Raw genomic sequence first — 21,099 nt, 5'->3', positions numbered from 1 at the left:
GGGGGTGTGTTTTTTTTTTTGACTGCCTCTGCATCTTGAGTGGATGTTTTCAGAAAACTATGCACAATTGCTTCCATCATTTTATATGTGTAGTTGGGATTATATTTTCCAGCGGGCTGCACTATGTGCTATGCTGACATCTAGCACTGCTGAGATCCTGCATTCAGTGATATCCCTGCCCTTCCTGTTCCCTTTCTCCCCTGAACCCCACCAGCCCATGCTTACGGTTCCCAGCTTCCCCAGGACTCTCTCATTGTCTCTGGACCTCTCTGTCAGCAAGAATCAGTGCCAGGGAGACTTGCCCTGTGTCTTGAGTCTTTCGATTTCTGGGACATGGATTTACTTTCTCTGTGTTTTAGGAGACTCTTTGAAATTGAGTGTAACATTAACCACAGTACAATCTGGACTGTTGAACAGCTGTTTCACCTCAGTTCCCCAGGCTGAGGTGACTTTTACACTGCATTACTGTGAGAAGAGCCACTCCTGGGCAGGTAACACACAGTCTCCAGCATGTAACTCGCTCCCAGCTTCTCAGTATTGAGTGCTGCTAGTCAGTGACTCACGAATTACAGTACCCCACAGGAGAACCCCAGAAAATTCTGTGGTCCCAGACTTCCCCCAGAAATATGCATATTTCCCTGTCCAGCACACTACTGAACAATGCAAGCTCATATGAAGTCTGTGATTTCATCAGTGGAAAATGACATGCACCAGCCTGGTTATCCCAAATGGAGTTTCCAACACACTTTAATCCAAACACACTGGTTAGATAAACAATAAACCAAAATTGTTAACTACGGGGAAAAAGAAGATTTCAAGTGACTAAGGTAGTGAGGCATAAAAGTCAGAATTGGTTAGAAAAGAAATACAAGATAAAAACTAGTGTCTAAGTTAACAAGCTAAAATGGCTTAAAAGCAAATGTTTCTCACTCTGTGCTGAGACAGGCTGGCTTTCCTTTCAGCCAGGACTCCCTCTACCCTGCCCCTGCTGCCCAAGTTCTGCTCTTCAGGAGTTGTCATGAGCAGAGGGAAAGGGGAGAGGGAGTCTCAAGCATTTTCTTCACTTTTCTGTAGTTGAGTCCTTTACTAGAAACAACTTCAGTCTCAGCTGAGTCAGGGTGCCAGGCTGTCTGTTGTAGATATGAGCTTCAAATGGACCCTGTGATGGAGTGTAAATGTCTTCTTCACACCTTCCCCCCCTGGAGAATGGCTATTTGCCCGGCTGTTTGCCTTGCTATCTCTGAGGAACTGGGCTGTGTGTGTTTCTGAGAATTGTAACTTTTTCGGTAATATCATACTGTAAAATCTCATTTACATATAGTGTTGCTACACATTTTAACAGTAGGATAATATTCAGTAGATTGTTTTCAAATGATACTCCACAAGCCATACTGTGTACAAAATTGGTCATAATTTTTTAGAAGAGTGAACATAGGGTACAGACTGACACTGTGTCTGTCTGTGCGTGTTCCCAGCAGATATGTGGGTATTTCAGTCCCTCAGAAGCAAAATGTTTGGCATCGTCAGGCACCTGGGGAGCTGGCCCTGGGAATTGACCCTTTTACTAAGTGTGACACTATATGGAATTGAGATACTTTGTATTACTATTTAGTAAAATTATTGCAATGAATCGTGCTAGATATGTCATGTAATGTGTCAGTGAAAATTATCATTTTCCTACTATGATCATTTTGTTTCTGTATTTGTATCACCTTTGTATCGTGAGTTATAGATATGTAGGGTATATCTGTATTTCCAGACTTGTGCAGCGTTTCCGGGTGATGCCCCCAGATCTATTGACATCAGCACTGCCTAGCCTGTTTAATGGCCCATCCAGGGTCATCAGCTGTACAATGAACCCATGGAAAGAACTAATGGGATACACCTACTGAGCCAGCAAGACATGCAGGGGTATGCCCGTGTCATGGCGTATGGGGGAGTCAGGGCCCTGCACCCTCACTTCCTGCGACAGGAACAGTCCCAAACAGAGCTTGTAGGTACAACCAGGACGCCTCAGTCGGGAGGGGGGCAAAGAGCTTAGACCCCAGCCTTGGGGTTATCTCTGTTTCCCCAGACTGCTTCAACCTGAAAACCCCCTCCAGCAGTCTCACCCAGCCTTCCCCCGGCTCCTTCTTCAGCCTTTGTCCAGTTTCCTGGGCAAAGGTGTAACCTGGCCCCAATGCCCCTCCTGGCTCAGGTTACATCCCTCAAGTGAAGTCAGCCCCTGCTATCCCATCCCTAATGCAGACAGTCCCAGTAAAACTCCCCATCAACATTCCCAGATCAGTCTTCCACACTCTCTATTGTGTCATGTCCCTCCCCTCTTCGAGACTGAACTGAGCAGGGTCACTCTGACCAGTGACCCGGGGAAGTTTAGTGCCACCTCTCTGGGACAACGCATCCACTATCCTGTTGGCACTCCCCTTTCTATGGACCGCATCCATATCATAACCTTGCAGGAGCAGGCTCCACCTCAGGAGCTCGACATTGGCTCCTTTCATCTAGTGTAGCCAGGTCAGGGGAGAATGGTCGGTGTACACGGTGAAGTGTCACCCAAATAGATATGGTTCTAGTTTCTTAAGGGCCCACACCACAGCCAGGCATTCCCTCTCCATGACCATGTAGTTTTGTTCCTGGGGTAGCAACTTCTTGCTCAGGTACACTTTGGGGTACATCTCCCCCTTTTCATCGTCCTGCATTAACACTGCCTCCAGTCCCATGTCTGAGGCATCGGTGAACACCATAAAAGGCTTGTCAAAGTCTGGGTTTGCCAGAACTGGGCCACTGACCAGAGCCTCCTTCAGCGCACAGAGAGCCATCTGGCACTCCTTGGTCCAAACCACTTTGTCTGGCTTCCCCTTCTTGCATAGCTCAGTGATGGCGGTGGTAATGGCTGCTGGGGTCATGGTGCCCTTGGTATTGGCTGGGCTCCTCCCAGCCCTTTCGCTAGGAATATGTAGGAGAGGTCCTGGGATGCCCTCTGCAGCCGTCTGACCACTCCCAGATGGGACAGATACTGGTGCCTGCCCTTCATCTGCTGGGCTGCTTCCCTCAGAGACAGGGATGGGCTCCTCCGACTGATCCTCCTCCTCCAGTTGGGCAATCAGCTGTTCTTTGGTGAGCCTCCCAATTCGCAACCACCTTTGCCTGCACAGCTTGACTAGGTCGCTCTTAAGGCTCTTCTTATATATCTTCCCATAGGCCACTCACAGGTCTATGTGCTCTCAGCTCCCCACAGTTTCCAGGAGGAAGCCCTAGTGTGCCAGACCTTTTCCAGGTCACCCCTTCTCTCCTAGGGTGAAGCTGCAGACAACTCTGCCCTGAGCCTGCTCACCACAATCCCCAGTGGGACCCCATTACTGCAACAGTCCTTCTCGCTGGTCACACACTCCCAGGGGTTAAGTGTAGCTCCTCTGCCTCCCAAAACTGCTCCTCTCTGAATCTTCAGCATACCGGTCCCCATCAATCCCCCTTATTTTACTGGTCACCAGTCACTTACTGCAGGAAGCGCCATCCACGTGATGCAGTACATCCCACCACTGCCACGAGTTGTCACAGAGTATGGGGAAGTCAAAGCCCTGCGCCCTCACTTCCTTTCATTCACCATGACTCTCAGCCAGCCAGTAAACCAGAAGGTTTATTAGATGACAGGAACACAGTCCCAAACAGCTTGTAGGTACAACCAGGGCCCCTCAGTCAGGTCCCTTGTGGGGAGGGGGGAAGGAGGCAGGGAATTTAGACCCCAGCCTTGGGGTTCCCTCTGCTTCCCCAGACTGCTCCAAACTGAAAACCCCCTCCAGCAGTCTCATCCAGCCTTCCCCCGGCTCCTTCTCCAGCCTTTGTCCAGTTTCCCTCCCTAACCCCCCTCCTGGGTCAGTTATCATCCCTCACGTGAAGTCATCCCCTGCAATCCCATCCCTAATGCAGACAGTCCCAGTAAAACTCCCCAGCGACATTCCCAGGTCAATCTGCCCCACTTCTTACTGTGTCGCAGCCTGTGTACTGAGAACTCCAAGGCTTTTCCATGCCATGTCCTGTGAAGCTTGTGTTTGGGACACAGGAAGTAGAAGCTACAAGGCCAAAGGAATATAAAGGGCAGCTGCATCATCTCATTTTGTCTTTAAACCCTCTGGAGCAACTTTTCTACAAACTGAAGCCTTGAACAAAGAACAGAACAACCGATCCAAACTGTGGATGTGTTCCAAATGGACTTTCAAGCCAGCAACTCACCAATACTGCTAAGAATCCGATATATAGATTTCGGAATGTATCTGACTCCTTTCCCATTTAACAACTGCCTTCTTTTTTATTTCTTTTATAATAAACCTTTAGTTTAAATGCTAAAGGACTGGTGGAGAACATGGTATTTTGTGTAAGATCCAAACCTATACTGAGCTGATGATGTGGCTGACCCTTTGGGGTCAGAATAACAGTTTGTCTGTGTGTGCAGAGTTTTTAAATAATCTCTCATTGTACTGGACTTAGGTGCTGATTGGGAGTCAGAGAACTAGGATGCAATAAATGGGGCTGTGTGATTTTTTTTTTTTGTTTGTTTTTTTCCAGCTTCTCAATAACGAGTTTGGGGAATCAGAAGCACAGTTTGTGACTGGTTGGTGAGTTTAACTTCAGTGTTAACCACCAGTTTTAGGAGCATCTGCTCTTTCTTTTTCAGCCTGCCCTGACCTTGGCATTTTCAGTGAGGACTGCCCCAGGCACACCAGCTCACACTAAGCACTGAAGTTAAATTAATAGATTTTTTTTTTATGACAAAGTTATGAAATCAAGTGAACGCCTTTATTTTTCATTTGAGCAGGGTTTCCAGTTTCCAAACCTGATGTGATCTCCGAGTTGGAACTAGGGGAAGAGTCATGGGTCTCAGACCTCCAGGGTTCAGAGGAAAGAGAGATCCTGAGAGCTCCCTGCACAGGTGAGGAAACATTAAACCAACTCAGAATCTGTAAGTGCCTGAAGGAAACATCTAGGAACCCCTGCAAAGCCCTTGGGAGCTCTGTCGGTTCATTATTGTCCCTAGCAGGGGTCATATTCTCCAGGTAAATTAGCTCATGATTTCCTGTAGATCCTAGTAGACACCAGGCAGTAGTTTCTTCCCTTCCCCTTGCAAATTTGGATGGGATATGAAGGCCAAATTGATCCCCTCCTCCCTCCTATTTGTGTTATGCTTAGAATAAGCACATAAGATCTTTTCCACAAGAAAAGGCAATACACCGCGTTTATTTAAGATACAGAAATCAGCATATGCATTCAATTACACCACACACATACACTGTCCTGCCAGCTGATACAGTTACCCGTTCAGAGTCCAGATCAGTCTTGTGGCCAGCTAGGTTGATCACACGTAGGAGGAACTGGGTTCTGTTGGTTGCAACGTGATTCTCTGGGGAAGTCTAGGCAGGATGAACCCAAAGTTTCATGGCAAGGCACTCTGTTTATATAGTGATTTTCCTTCATTGTGACCAATGATTTTTGCACCGTCATGCTGTAATCAATTGTTGTTTGATGAGTGCTTGTTTTCTTAAATTGTATTTCTCATCCTTTATCTTGTTCTTTCTTTCTTCTAGTTCCTGAGGGAGTTATCCCAGGCTGGTTTTGATCAGAGTTGTCTTGTCCCCATTGATAGGTGCCTGTCTCATCTTTAGAGTCCTCAATCTGCCTCCTTTGACATTTCAGCAGGGGGTGTGTTGCAGCCTCGTGGTGCCTTTGCATCTGTCTTTGGTTCCTCCCTTGTACCTTTGGTTCAGCAATGGCCTTCACACTTATCTCTTAATACCTACGTTTCTCATTCACACCCAAAACAGAATTTAATTTACACACAACATTTTGAACGGGAACATCAAATTGCAATGCAAAAGAAAACAACCATGGCATTCTTTTACTTACTTTAAAATGCTAAACCTACAACAAATTGGTGACCGTCAATGGTCTGTTACTGCCTTGAAATCAGTCCAGACACAGATCCTGGCTAATGTATCTCTATCTGTTGGCCCATTAGGCCATTCCTTTCTGTTATTCAAAAAGGGTGGCTGGCAGGATGTGCTCAGTTCATACACCAATACACTTAATGCATGCTACATAATTATTCTTTATCCTTCATCCTAAATTATATAAAATACAAACATAAAATCCTACAACTACATTTGGGGGAAGAGTTTGTGGGAGTTCAGTTCCTGATTTTTTATTTGACCTCTCTCCAGCACTTGTTTCAGTTTGGCCTTCCCCTTTCCATCCCTGTTTGAGGTTTCTGTCTCTATCACAGCAGGTGATGCAATGGTGTGTGAGAAACAGGAGCAGAATTCTCAGCAGGAAAATGTTGAGCAAGTGGATAAACACAGAGCATTATCGCAAAGATTGGAAAGAAATGTGTCCAGGAGTCATGAGCAGGGACAATCATATGAGATTCAGCACAGACCAGAAAGAGAGCAGGGAAACCATCCAGGGGAGAAAGTAGGTAAATGTATTTCATGTCGAGGAACTCAGAAAGACCTCAAGAAAACCACAACCCAGGAGGAAATCCTCATGGGAAAGAGAAAAAATACATGCACTGAGTGTGGAAAAAACGTATGTGATTACTCAGCTCTTATAAAGCATCAGCAGCTCCACACAGGAGAGAGGCCCTATGAATGCAGTGAGTGTGGGAAAAACTTCACTCGCAGATCACACCTCATTAATCATCAGAGAATCCACACAGGGGAGCGACCCTATAAATGCAGTGAGTGTGGGAAAAGCTTCACTCAGAGATCACACCTTACTAATCATCAGAAAATCCACATAGGGGAGAGACCCTATGAATGCAGTGAGTGTGGGAAAAGCTTCACTCAGAGATCACACCTTACCAGGCATCAGACAATCCACACAGGGGAGAGGCCCTATGAATGCAGTGAGTGTGGGAAAAGCTTCAATCACAGCTCAGCGCTTTCTGAACATCAGAGAATCCACATAGGGGAGAGGGCCTATGAATGCAAGGAGTGTGGGAAAAACTTTACTCAAAGATCAGGCCTTTTTCTCCATCAGAGAATCCACACAGGGGAGAGGCCCTATGAATGCTGTGAGTGTGGGCAAACATTCAGTCACAGTTCACACCTTAGTAATCATCAGACAATCCACACAGGGGAGAGGCCCTATGAATGCCGTGAGTGTGGGAAAAGCTTCACTAGCAGCTCAGCCCTTTCTGAACATCTGAGAATCCACACAGGGGAGAGGCCCTATGAATGCCATGAATGTGGGAAAAGTTTCAGGTTCAGCTCAGCCCTTTCTGAACATCAGAGAATCCACACAGGGGAGAAGCGCTATGAATGCAGTGAGTGTGGGAAAACCTTCGGTCGCAGCTCATGCCTTTTTCAACATCAGAGAATCCACACAGGTGAGAGGCCCTATAAATGCATTGAGTGTGGGAAACGCTTCACTACCAGCTCAGACCTTTCTAAACATCAGAGAATCCATACAGGGGAGAGACCCTATAAATGCAGTGAGTGTGGGAAAAGCTTCAATCAGAGATCAACCCTTATTAAGCATCAGAGAATCCACACAGGAGAGAGGCCCTATGAATGCCATGAGTGTGCAAAAACCTTCAATAGCAGCTCAAGCCTTATTAGGCATCAGAGAATCCACACAGGGGAGAGGCCCTATGAATGCAGTGAGTGTGGGAAACGCTTCACTACAGACTCAGCCCTTTTTCAACATCAGAGTAACCACACAGGCAAGAGGACCCATAAATGCAGTGAGTGTGGAAAAAGCTTCACTACCAGCTTAGTCCTTTCTGAACATCAGAGAATCCATGCAGGAGAGGGCCTTTGAATGCAGTGAGTGTGGGAATACCTTCTGTTGGTACTCAGCCCATGTTAGCCATCAGAGACTCAGCAAGGGAGGTCAACACCACAAAAACTTCTAGGGCTTATCCATACTTTTTTGTTTAATACTTTTCCTGATTCCTACATACTAACTTTTAAAGCTGTTTGAACTGTTTGCTGCACTGTTATCCCTCAGCTTGTCCAGATGAGTGACTGATTTTTGCCTTTTGCCATTCACCCTGTTTTAAAGTTGATCTATTTGTCCTTTCTATCAACTCCTTTGTCCCATGACTATTTCAAGTGTGCCCTTCTGATCCAGAACGAGGGAGCATCACATTTATACCATTCCTTCTATTGCAAAGTTATTGTTAAAGTCAGTAATGACACAGATTGTATCATTTCCAGTTGATCTCGTGTTGCTCTGGGTTGTGCTGAAGAACAGTTATATTGGGAACTTTTCAAATTATATTTAAATGAAGAGGAGCAGGGACATGGGGAAAAGGGGTCATTTCAGCCTCTATGACACTGGAAGGGGATGGGTGACTCAGAGATTACGTCCTTCCCCATCACTACAGAACTGTTACCTTTTTTCTGAGCCATGCAGTGTTTCCGTTCATCACATTCTACACATCCACTTCTCAAAGTGTCCTGTGAGGAACAGTTCTCAGCTGTCTGTGCTTGGAGATGATGCTTTCACTTCTTTAATCCTAAATCAGAGTCATTGTGACTGGAGATAAGTGTCAAAGAGCTGGAAGGGGAATTCAAATGGATCTCAAACAGTGTGATCATTTGGAGTTAAAACTGCAGGTTCCATCTGTTCATAAAGCCACTTCTGGCAAGGTATCTGTCTCCTTCCCCCCCCCCCCCCGCCCAATTATTTGGATGCTAGGATACTAAAAATGTTGTAAATAACATAACTGACTATTGAGACAGGGATGAGTGAAATATGTTTGAATGAATCAGAGGAGAATGTGATGGGATAATCTCTTGTCCCGATTCTGAATAATCAGATGTAACCTGCTCCGGAATTTGACTTGACACTTTTGTTGTCACATATTCTCTCCTGAAGGCTGTTTCATCACCCAATTGGATATTAGTTCAGTTTGATAGGATGTAGCTCAGATTTATTGGAGAATTTAAGACAAATGACCATTTACTAAACTCATCATTTCTCACTTCAGTTTTGCTTTTTCCCCATCCCTCCATGATGACATGGGGAAAATTCAAGCGCAGTTCTATCAGCAGGAGTGAACTCTCCAATGTACTGCACATGCTAAGAAAGAAACAGCAGTGACTTAAAATCTCCACTCAGAAAAGGTGAACAGCAGAAGAACCCCAGCTAATTGGAGGAAGTGCATATGATCATGTGTAGTTCAATTGTTGAAGACTGTATTGTCTCAGATGATCTGGGGAGAGAATTCCACATTAGGTGATTTTGAAGTAGGTAAAATGCACATGTACTTGGTTCCTAAAGCATTTGTAAGCCAGACCCTACAGAAGATTTCTCCTAACTTACCCTATATTATGGGAGATGCTGCCCTTCACGACACAGATGTTGAAGGAAATAGAAGTGGGGGTTTAGTTGAATTTATCCTGTCTAGGTGCTAAAAATGTGTGTAAAATGAAATCAGTGTTGTAAGTATAATAGTTGTAGAAAAATGGCTATTTTCTAATAGAATATCCAGCTCTGGTAACTAACAGATTCTAATCTAGCCCTGTATCCAGTCCCTTGCCTGGACCTGTGCCACCAAATCAAAGAAAAACTGGGCATGTTTTGGGAACCATTCCTCACTAACACTGCTGATGTTGTTGAGTGGTTTTGTAAAAGATTCTACTTCAGAGAACTGTAAATTTACCCTGGCCAAGGATTTGGAAAGAACTGAAGTTGAAAGAGAACTCACTCAATTCTTTGTTTCCACCCAAATAAAGGAAGATATGGTGACCAATGACCCAATAGCTAGGAGAGGTGCTGGCCTTTCTATTATCACAGTGTGTGACTGTGCTCAGTGTATCTGTGACAAAAGCTCATTGGTGCCAATTGGCAAAGGGGTCACTTATTCACTAGCAACTCCTGTCTCAGATCTTTCAGACTTGCCACACCTAATACTGATTTTATTATATTTATTCAGGAAGCATAGCAGTGAGACCTCTACTGGAAAAAGCTTGTAAACTATTGATACTCCTAATCTCTGTTAGAGGTGTGTATGAGTCATGTTGAAGGAGGAATGTAAGTACATGGTAAAATATGCCCATATGGTATTGTAATGAAAGTGAGTCACCCCAATCATAGGTCTTGGTGGGGACATCCCATTCATGTGGGAGGGAATTGCCACCTGTCCCTTGCTAGCTAGTTATGTGATGTATTGCTCCATTGTCAACCTTTGCACCAACCCAGAAAAGCCAATGGAAAACCATCAAAGACAAACTAGCGACATCAAAATCCAGTGGAAGTGACAAGGACAATATGACAATGAGTAGATCATGCTTTCTGTGAATAAAGACAAAAGACTGATTCAGTTTATAAGAGGGTGGAGTAAAACACTCACCAAGGAGATCCCTAATGACCAGTGGTGCTTCATGAAAGGCAGGGCCCCGGCTCCTAGGGACTAGCGGCCACTGCAATAGACTGAAGTGTGAGGTGAGAATCTACTTAGATAGGAAAGATAACCACTAAAAAGTGTAAGTTGTGTTTTGTTCTGTTTAAATCTCTGTCCCTTGTTAAATGTCCGTTTGATTGATAACTACTTAAATGCTGTGTGTGATAAAGGAACAGGGGTCTACATTAAAATTGTTAACTTGGGATATACCGGTGTTTCGGGAAGGGAGGATCTGGGATTTCTCTTGAGTATCTGGTGATCGGGGCTGGACCCCAGGTGGGGTCACATTGAAGGAACTCAGGGGTTAGGGTGCCTCTGTTAACAACTGGCAGGGCTGCTGTGGTTCAGAGGAGGTTGCTTGAGTCCCTCTTCCTAATGGCAGATGGCAACAAGGAAACTCCTATCCCTCAGCACCCTGAGAAGAGTCACACTTTGAATCTGTGTTGAGCCTCCACCTGTGAAATCCCCATGGGGAAAGCACCCTATAACATAGTTCCCTGACTCAAAATAGCCATAAAACTCTGCCCTATGAAATCACGGAACATGTGCTCTTTGGTCTGTGAAAGCATGTAAAGAGTCCAAGTGCTGGAGGGTAAAGATTGGGTCCAGAGTGACCTAGACAAATTGATGGATTGAGCCAAAAGAAAGCTGGAGGCGTTCGACAAGGACAAGTGCAGAGTCCTGCACTTAGTATGGAAGAATCTTATGCACTGCTACAGGCTGAGGACTGACTGGGTAAGAGTTAGGGTCATGTGCTCCAGCCCCCTAATCATTTTTGTTGCCCTCTGCTGGACTGTTTCCAATTTTTCCACATCTTCCTTGTAGTGTGGGGCCCCAAACTGGACACGGTACTCCATATGAGGCCTCATCAATGTTGAATAGAGGGGAATGATCATGTCCCTCGATCTGCTGGCCTTGCCCTTACTTATACAGCCCAAAATGCCATTAGCCTTCTTGGCAACAAAGGCACACTGCTGACTCATATCCAGCTTCTCGTCCACTGTAACCTTAGGTCCTTTTCTGCAGAACTGCTGCCTAACCATCAGTCCCTAGTCTGTAGCAGTGCATGGTATTTTTCCATTCTAAGTGCAGGACTCTGCACTTGTCCTTGTTGAACCTCATCAGATTTCTCCTTACCACTTCTGGCATGGGCAGGCATCTTGGAGGCCTTTCTAGAAGAGAATTTGGAACTGAGTTGGGAAAACTAGTTTCAAAACAGGAAGCTTAGGTTTAGTTTCATTTATTTATAATATTAAATAATCCTTTCTTCCTAGTATCACAATCATAAGTGCTTCAGCGTTATGGTTTTCCAGAGGGAAAACTTAACTTCTCTCCAAAGGAAATTGAAAGAAAACACTTTTCAGAGTCCAAAAGAGACAAGATGGGTCAGGGTAAGAGCTTGTAGAGGACCAACCTCTGTTGGTGAAAGAGACAAACTTTGCAGCTAACCCAGAATTCTTTAGCTCTGTGTAGCCCCAAAGTTTGTCTCTTCCACAAACAGAAGTTAGAACATAAGAACGGCAATACTAGGTCACAGCAAGGGTCCATCTATCCTACTATCCTGTCTTCCGAAAATGCCCAATGCCAGGTGCTCTAAAGAGAATGAACAGAACAAGTAATCAAGTGGTCCATCCCCTGTCGCCCATTCCCAGTTTCTGGCACAGAGAGAATAGGGATGCCATCCCTGCCTATGCAGGATAATAGCCATTGATGGACCTATCCTCCATGAACTTATCTAGTCCAGTTTTGAACCCTCTTCAAGTCTTGGCCTTCACAACACCCTCTGGCAAAGAGTTCTCCAGATTAACTGTGCATTGTGTGAAGAAGTATTTCCTTTTGTTCATTTCAAACCTGCAGCCTATTCGTTTCATTTGGTGACCCTCCTACTGCTTGTGTTACTCTGAAAAGGAGTAAATAACACTCCCTCCCTTGGTCCTTTAAAAGATATTATGTGACCTGCTCCCCCTTGTCTTTCATGTCCTGGGACCAACATGGATGCAACAACATTACAGACAACAAGGTTCAAAGTCGATGCGCATGGAGGAAGTATTTGGGGTTTCATTCCTTATATCCTGGTCCCATCGTGTGGCCATTTCCTTTCTCTCCTCTGTTACAAGCTTTGGTGTTTTGCACAGAAACATTATTTCCACAGGAGACACCCCGGAGTGGGGGCTGCATTCCTTTACCAAACAGTCAGTAGAAGGGTGCAGACAAAGGCCTTTAGAACAAAGCATCCATCACAGTCAAAAAAATCATCTCCCTCCTGCAGGTCACTGGCAGCCTAATTTGTTCCTTATCCTCCCAGAGTTTGGGGGCTGGATGCAGCACTATCCAGCCCCTCTGTATGTACTGGGAACAAACACAAACCTTGTCTTTAAAACAAACTGTGCCCTTCCTTCTTAGGGAAGATTTTTCTGATTGAAGTTGAGCTTCAGTTCCTCTCTCCTAGGGGTGGGTTGGCTGTAGGGCATTGGTAGTATAGTAGTGAGCATAGCTGCCTTCTAAGCAATTAAACTGAGTTCTATTCCAAACCAATGTAATAATGGCTTTTGTCTTTTGTTGGTTCATTGTCTGGAAGTGGTTTAATTTCAGTCACATTGTGTTACAGTCACATTATCAATAGAATGAGACAATAAATGTGTCAAAGTCCAGCAGGTCATACAGGATGGTGATGTTTAAGGGGCTGGAATGTGTCATCTGAAAAAGACAGAACACTTGGAAACCTGCATCTCCCATGCCCTGGCCTTCCGTGTTATGATTCCAGCTGTGTGTGATTTTTATCTGTTCCCGCATGGTGGGGAAATTAAGTTTTGAGTCAGTTTTTGCTCCTGCAGGTTCCTTTGCTGTTACAATTATAATGACATGAACAAAATGGAGGCACAATAAAAATAAATGCAAAATTGCAATACAGGTGGGGAAAGAGAAGAAAAATGCTAAAAATTGCCCCCTCCCCCACTGAAGGGGGGGGGATACATCTCTGACTGAGAGGCCCCACAGGAGAAATTTCAGCCCAAAGACAAATTTGCATGAATTGTTGAGAAGTGATGAGCCCCCTTCCCCTCCCCCCAAATCCCCAGAATTCTAGTCTCACCCCCATGGCACCAGCACAGGGAACCCAGTGAGATAGGATTATAGAATGCAGGGAGCAAGGGAGAGAGGTGACAGGGAGTCTCTCCTCTCTTCACTTTCTGTTCTTCTCTTTCTTTCCAGGAACTGCAGTCGCAGCAGGGAGGGCTTTGTCTCATTCTAAGAGATCCGTCATGGAGGTCATGGCAGTGTTGGATTCTGTGACTTCTTGCAACCTCCATGACTTCTGCAGTGGCCACTGTGGTTGACTCCAGAGCTGCCCAAGCTGCTGGCTCTGGGGAACACCCAAGCAGCGGCCAATGTGACTGGCCTTGGGGACCACTTGACCAGTTGTTCCAAGGGTAGCAGGAGCAGCTGCAGCTTGGTGGCCCCCAGCAGCACTCCTGGGGTGACTGGAGCAGCAGCTGGCCCCCTGGGGCTCCCCGCTCTGGGGCAGCAGCTGGAGTAGCAGTGGTTCTCAGGGCTTCTTCCCTGGTAGCTGGTGCTTGTTATCCATCAAATAAATAAAACACTTCCACCTGCAAGTGGATTTAGCCCAGGACCCTCAGTGTCAGCAGCTCTTACACCCCCCCACTGAGCTCTCTGGTCAGGTATCCTAGTGCGAGAAGCCTCCTGTTTAGATCCTAAAGTAGTGTTTTTGCACTGGGGGATGGGGGTGCTGAAATTTTGGACCGGACATTGTAGCTCCACTGTTATTTTATTGAATTGCTTCAAAGCAGCAAGTCAAGAAAGTCTAAGTGCCGGGCTCTCTGCCATGGAAACAGCTGCCCCTGCTCTCCAGGAGTCTGTATGTTCCACCCAGCAAAGTACAAACCTGCTACAAACTGAAGGGGTGTCAGACAGTGACAGTAACACAAATGTTCAGACTATTAACCTAAGTCCCTTCCTTTCTTTAACCCAGGATGTGCCAGTCAACTGGTAGCCATGGTGTTATCTTCATCTTAAAATACCTTTCAGGACATTTAACAGAGGAAGTGAAACCCCCTCCCAGTGTCCAGTGCTCCTGGAAACTGTCTGGTTTTATACTCCTAGAGCTTTTTCTCTTCAAACCCCTTATCCCAATCAATGGCCAACTGCCGCATTTCAGAGTTTAGAATTTACTCTCATCACCTTGTATGGCACTTTCCATGTGAATTAAAGTGAGTGAGGGAAGCTCCAGGGTTAATGAAAATTGATGCATTGTGTGAGGCCTCAATGCATAACCCCAACAGTGCACCTCACTGTGCTAGCCAGTTGTACCTTGGGAGGTGCTTCATAGACAAACTCAGGGCATAATAATTGGAGATATACCAATCTCCTAGAACTGGAAGGTACCTTGAAAGGTTATTGAGTCCAGCCCCCTGCCTTCACTAGCAGGGCTAAGTACTGATTTTTGCCCCAGATCCCTAAGTGACCCTTTCAAGGGCTGAACTCACAACCTTTGGTTTAACAGGCCAATACTTAAACCACTGAGCTATCCCTCCCCCTCAGGATATAAGCAGTTAGTTACCTATGTCTTTGATTAACAACTTTGGCAGCAAATTGAAAGGCTGATGGTTCAAATCCAGGTGAAGATGGAGGTGGTTTTTTTAATGAAGAGAACCAAGTACATTTTAACAGGCAGGAAAATGCCTCAGTTTTGATCTAGCCTCATTGGGCAAGTTTAAGCAGTACTTTTGCTGGATTCATTGGTGGTATAGTGGTGAGCATAGCTACCTTCTAAGCAGTTGAAATGAGTTCAATTCCTGGCCAATGCAATGATATGATGTCTTCTCAGCTAGGAATTGTAGTGGAAATTTTCAGGGACAAGTATAAATATGCAGGCAACAATCAGTCTAGATATAAGAAGGTTAGTTCAATCAGGGAGGATAAGGCCCTCTTCTAGCAGTTGAGGTGTGGACACCAGAGAGGAAAAACTGCTTTTGTAGTTGGCTAGACAGTCAGAATTCTCACTCCATTCATCTGACAAAGTGGGGATTCACCCACAAAAGCTTATGCTCCTGTATGTCTTGTTAGTCTGTAAGGTGCCACAGGACACTCTCGTTTTTTACAGATCCTGACTAACACAGCTACCCCTATGATACTCAGAATGACAGTGTCCCCTGGTGGGTGTAAATCACTGACTTCTCTCCTCTCTGAGCACTGACTGCCCCTCTGTTTCCTTGCCTCTGAGTCTATGCAGATGGGACCTTTCCCTCCAGTGCTGGAGGATTCACCCTTCTCATCTACCCTTGTACCAAGCAGCACAGCGGACGGGAATCTTACATGTACCAAGGTGACTTAGGAGCAGAAACCCCCCCAGACCTTCCATGCAATTGGCACTTGCCCCTCGTTGAGCAGGATTAAAACTCCTGCAGGGAGACTGCTGGGCCACATCTCAGCTGGGCATGAGCAAAGAGCAGGGTGAGAAAAAGAACCTGGAGATTGAACCCAGGGCCTCATACATGCAAAGCATGTGCGCTACATCCCCAGATGGACTGGGGGGGGGGTACTATAAGTTACACTCAGAGCCCTCCTGTTCCCAGACCATCCAGTGACCTACAAGCTTCACAAGAAGCCCATTCCCCTCTGAGGGCCAGTCCTGCTCTCCTGGAGGTTACTTGTTCATGGGGTCACTTTTCAGCAGGGCTAGTTTCTATGTGTGGGGCAGAGAGAGTTTGTGCCCTGGACTCAGGGTGCAAAGATACACCCAGCCCTCTCCTCTGCATTGGGTGGGTAGTGCTGCCACCCTCCTGCTGGAAAGCCATGATGGTGGTGGGGCTTTGTGAACAGCTCAATCCCTGACCTTGGTGGCAGAAGTGATGAGAAAGGGGCTCCAGCTGTTTCCAGGATCTACTATTTCCACCTGCCTGTAAAGTCCAACTTTCCCCAGCACATTCACTGTGGTGCGATTGGGTCACTGTTTCCATGGCTGCACAACAAAGAATCACTCTTAGTTTCCCTTCTATCAGCAGCAGGATTAGCCTGTATCGGTGATTAATGAGGTGGATCTAGTTGTAGATTGTTATTCATTCCCCACCTTGACAATTCACACAGTCCCTTTCCCATGCAGATTCCCAGCACCTCAGTGATCCTGGGAGCAGGGGTTGGGGCCTGAGATTTTTCAAGGTTCTTTTCCCCTCCACCGGGAGTGAACTCAGCTTTTCCCCATCCCAGACAATCCATGAAATAACAACAGGAGCATAAAGAAAGAGGGGAGGGACCATCTCACGGCCAGGGCTGGATGTGCCCAGGGCCCCCTGCTTGTCCATTGTTTCCATGGATTTTGACCCCCTGCTTTTCACAAGGGACAGAGAAAGATCTTGCTGTTCCTGTGTCTGTGCAAAGAAAATTGTGCTTCTGTATGAAAGAGAGGAAGGAAATGGCCCCATGATGGGACAATATCCTCAGGATTAAGACCTAAGGACTCAGGCTGAGAACTGATAGAACTCCACTCATCTGGGATTTAACTTATTGTCTTCCATGGAGCAGGGCCAGACCCAGCATTTTTGCCGCCCCAAGCAGGAAAAAAAAAAGCTGCAATCAGCAGCAGCTCTTCCTTCGGCTGCTTTTGGCTGCAAGTCCTTCCTTCTGAGAGGGCCGAATTGCTGCTGAAGCCTCCCCTTGCCATTGGCCACCCCAGGTACCTGCTTGCTGCACTGGTGTCTGGATCCAGTCCTGCCATGGAGACACTGGGAAGATGGGGGAATCAGGAAAAAACATGGATTTGTTTACATTGCAAGTGAAGAATAACACAAGCTTTTTGGGTTTAAAGTAACTTTTCCCTGATTGGGAATTGAACCCAGGCCATGGCACTGAAAATGCTAAATCCTAACCACTAGGCCACCACAGAGCTGATGATGTTGTTTTTCTTCTCACTTTTGCTGCACTTTCTTAGGCTACTTTCTATCTACTTTCTGAAATTGCTCCATTGTCCACTCCCTGAGGGGTTAAGAGCAGAGAGTGCAGGAACCCCTGTGATCAGGGTCACAACTGAGCCCAACCCAAGCCACTGAAACAAGCTCAAATGATGCTTCCTCCAGTAGGATCACAGAGCCACACAAAAAAAAAACCATGAGGAACAATCCTCCTCTACCTTTATTTATCCTATCACAACCGTCTCAGCAGCCGACTCTTGCGGGAAGGACTGAGCTGATAGGAGCTCTGACATAGAGACCAAGGGAGGGGTGTTGCTCCACCTCAGTATGAGCTGATTACATTCTGACTCTGTGTAACAGGGCTCTTAGCTTTGCCATCTTGTGAGTTCTGAGTGCTGAGCCTCCTGGACCCTTCTGCTGGGAACATGGTGATTGCACAACAGCTGCAAGCCCTTTTCCCATCTCCTTGTCCTCCTCAGCTTCCCCAGACCTTCCCCACAAATGGTTATATCAGATGCTGGAGGGATCTAAGGACCTGCAGGTTTCCCTCACCCACCTCTTAAGGCAAACAATGATTCCCTTCTCTGATACTCCTGGGTCTGGGCTTCTTTTGAGTTTTTCCCCAGGGGGCCCGATTCCCTGTGAAAAAGTATGTGTGGCACCAGCTTGTCTGCCCCCTCTCTGGGAGCTGAGAAGCTTTTTCAGACTCTCCCCCACTAGATGAGTCCAACAGCACTTCCCAATGGTGGAAGAATCCTAAATTCCACCCTGGTTACGCTGACCAGCTGATGGCGACAGCATGCTAAATGAATCCCAGCTCTCTGGTCTAGAGAGCAGCTTCTAACCAGCCTTGTGACAGCTCCGGTTTGCTAGCTGAAGACATAATGAACCAGGCAAGAAGGCAAATGTCAGACAGGGAACCTCAGCTCACAAATAAACACCCTCAGGGCTCCTTCTACACTGCTAGGCATTTGACTGACTTCAAGTCCAGCTAATCCAGTTGGTAGAGCATGAGACTCTTAATCCCGCCATCATGAATTTAACCCCATATTGGGCAGCAGCAACAGCCCTTAGCTGTCACTTTTCTGCTTACAGTCACAGCCCAAAATGAAATAAACTCTCTGTCCTCTCTACAATCTTAGGCAGGTCAGGTCCCTTCCTCTTTGAGCTTCAGTAAAACATGAAGAAAGAACTAATAGAATTTTCTCCTCTTCCATTCTACCTAGGCAAGAGAGGAGATAATAACCATTTAACAGATGACTGCAGAGAGAAAAGTTTGGTCATTATAAATAGGATGATGATCAATTGTTCTCCATGTCCACTGATAGTAGGACAAGAAGTAATGGGCTTAATCTGCAGCCAGGGAGGTTCATGTTAGATATTGGGAAAAGCTTTTTAACTCTGAGTGTAGTTAAGCTCTGGAATAGGCTCCCAAGGGTGTCTGTGGAGTCTCTGTCCTCGGAGGTTTTTAAGAACAGGTTGAACAAACCTCTGTCAAGGACAGTCTGCATATACTTGGTGCCATAGACAACCTGCTCTGACTCTGGTTCCCTCCTTCTGCTCCCTGCCTGGACCAGCTGCTGTGGGCACTTGATCCCACATGCCCCTGATGCATCATCTCTGCTTGGCCCTGCCTCAGCAGAGAGAGCTGGATTTCATGACCTCTCCAGGGCCCTTGCAGCCGTACAGCTCTATAATTCGATGCCATCGCAATATAATATAAACAACAACAAAAGCGAAAACACCCCAACCTAACATCTAACAATTCAACGTGAACTGACATTCCACAGCACAAAGTGACAACACGTGAGAGTGCAAAACCCGACAATTCAGCACCATGCAGATGAACACCCTATAGGGCAAAATGACACACTCCAAAAGAGCTCAGCTCAAACCAACACAACACAAGGCAGTGCAAAAACCATACAACATGAAACAGTGCGTCAGAGTGGAAAGTGACACTGTGCAAAACAGCTCAGAGTGGAACAATGACACAGCACTAACCCACACAATAAAATCATATAGAAAGGTAGGGCAGGGAGGGACCCCAAGAGTCACAGCCAAGTATCCCTAGGCCATCCCTGACAGGTGTTTGTATAACCCCTTCTTAAAACCCTCCAATGAAGGAGATTCTGCAACTTCCCACTGGGCCCTCTGCCATGCAATCAACAATGTTTGACTTGTGGTTAAGGGGAAGTCTGTGGCTCGGAAAATCTGGATTCAGTTCCCAGTTTTGCCCTCTGAGCAAACATGGACAAATTACACCATCTCTTTAGGCCTCAGTTTCTACTTCTATAAAATGGGAACCTCCCTCCCACACTTTGTCCATTCTGCCTGTGAGCTCTTGGTAGCGAGGACTCTCTCTCTCACTGTGAGTTGTACGACTTCCAGCAGAATCAGGCCCCTCACCCTCATCGGGATCTCTGCAGTGCCTGGCACAACTGGAGCACCTGCTCTTGGTTGGGGCATCTGCAATACCCAGCACAGCAGGGTCCCCAGTCTGGGAACCATATGATTTTTGTAAGTCCATTTTTAGCCTTCAAGTTCAGCCAGAAAACATGGCCCAAGAGTCTCAGAAGAACCAAGAAAAAAAAATAACGTTACTCCCAAAAGGTAGCAATTCTTAAACATAAGCAACCCTTGGGATTTTTTAGGCCTGACTCCTGGTTATTGAGTGTTGGGTGCTGCGTAGATAACGAATATTATAATTAATAACTATCTGCCCCAGTCATCATCGGGCTCTCTATTTATCATCTTGCAATGACTCTAGGTTCAACTTGCTCAGGTTAGAAAGAAAGATTTTTTGTTTATTGCGAGCCTGGAAATAGCCTCCGGTGTGAAAGCCAGAGTGGGATTATTTCGAGCTCACACACCCTTATCACTAATGAAGGAGTAAAGGAATGTACAAACCCATGAAGCCATAGCATGTCATTTACATCCTCAAGCTTTGTCCCTGTGGCAGGATCACAAGGACAGACAGAAATATTACCCGGTGTCAGGACAAGAGAGAAAAGCACTTTCCCTCATGTATTTCCCCGGCTGTTGTGCAAGGCAGCAGAGGCACTTTAGGGCATCACTGATTGTTTTCATGTTGGTGTTGGCCAAAAGACTTAGACCTGCCCACTTTTTGAACGTGTGAATGTGAAGTGACCAAGTGGTGAGTTAACAATGATGCTGTTGCGCAGGATTTGATTGGAACTAGAAAACAAAAGGCCCATAAAGTGGAACTCTTTGGTATATAAAATGATCTGATTTGTATTCAACCTTGGAAGGCAATAGATTGTTACATCAGTCAGAACAGCCTTGTTTGGTTCTTTGGTTGTTTCCCCTGATAAATTGAAGAGGGTTCAGAGAAGAGCCACAGGAATGATTAACGCTTGAGCAGGGAGAGAAGTTTAAAAACAAACCAAACCTTCTCTGCTCCTGCCGGCTGTGACTGCTAAGGACATTTTCCTTGTCTACTCCAGGGTCTCTCTTCTACCAGATTCTCAAAAAGTCAGGCTGCCCTGCAGACTATGGCAGAGCAGTTTGGTAATAGGCTGCAAGACTCAACATGTAAGAGTGCAGCTGCTGTAGCATGTTGACTGTCCATGGGCCAAATCCTGCAGCCCTGGCAGCCCAGGATAACCTCCTACTGATGGCAATGGGAATTGAGCCTTTGTAACTGCTGGTACCTGAGGTCTACCTATGGATTAAACTGGTGGCAAACACAACTTCATCCAAAGAAGTGAAGGATGTAAGTGAAAGAGCAAAGCTGGCCATCTGGGGAGCTGC

The 21,099-nt window shown here is 46.1% G+C and overlaps 1 protein-coding gene and 1 pseudogene across 3 annotated transcripts in view; one reads left to right on the top strand and one right to left on the bottom strand.

The window, feature by feature from the left end:
- LOC115636545 overlaps window positions 1-10,609 on the top strand; it is a 1,011,845-nt pseudogene extending 1,001,236 nt beyond the window's left edge.
- Window positions 1-21,099, bottom strand: part of LOC115636587 (zinc finger protein 154-like) — a 658,270-nt gene that overhangs the window by 387,935 nt on the left and 249,236 nt on the right. The gene's annotated exons all lie outside the window — the stretch shown is intronic.

The sequence above is a fragment of the Gopherus evgoodei genome, chromosome 1 (genome assembly GCF_007399415.2).
Source record: "Gopherus evgoodei ecotype Sinaloan lineage chromosome 1, rGopEvg1_v1.p, whole genome shotgun sequence".
Classification (NCBI taxonomy): Eukaryota; Metazoa; Chordata; order Testudines; family Testudinidae; genus Gopherus; species Gopherus evgoodei.
The sequence above is the reverse complement of the archived record's forward strand: the minus strand, read 5'-3'. Positions and strand labels throughout refer to the sequence as shown.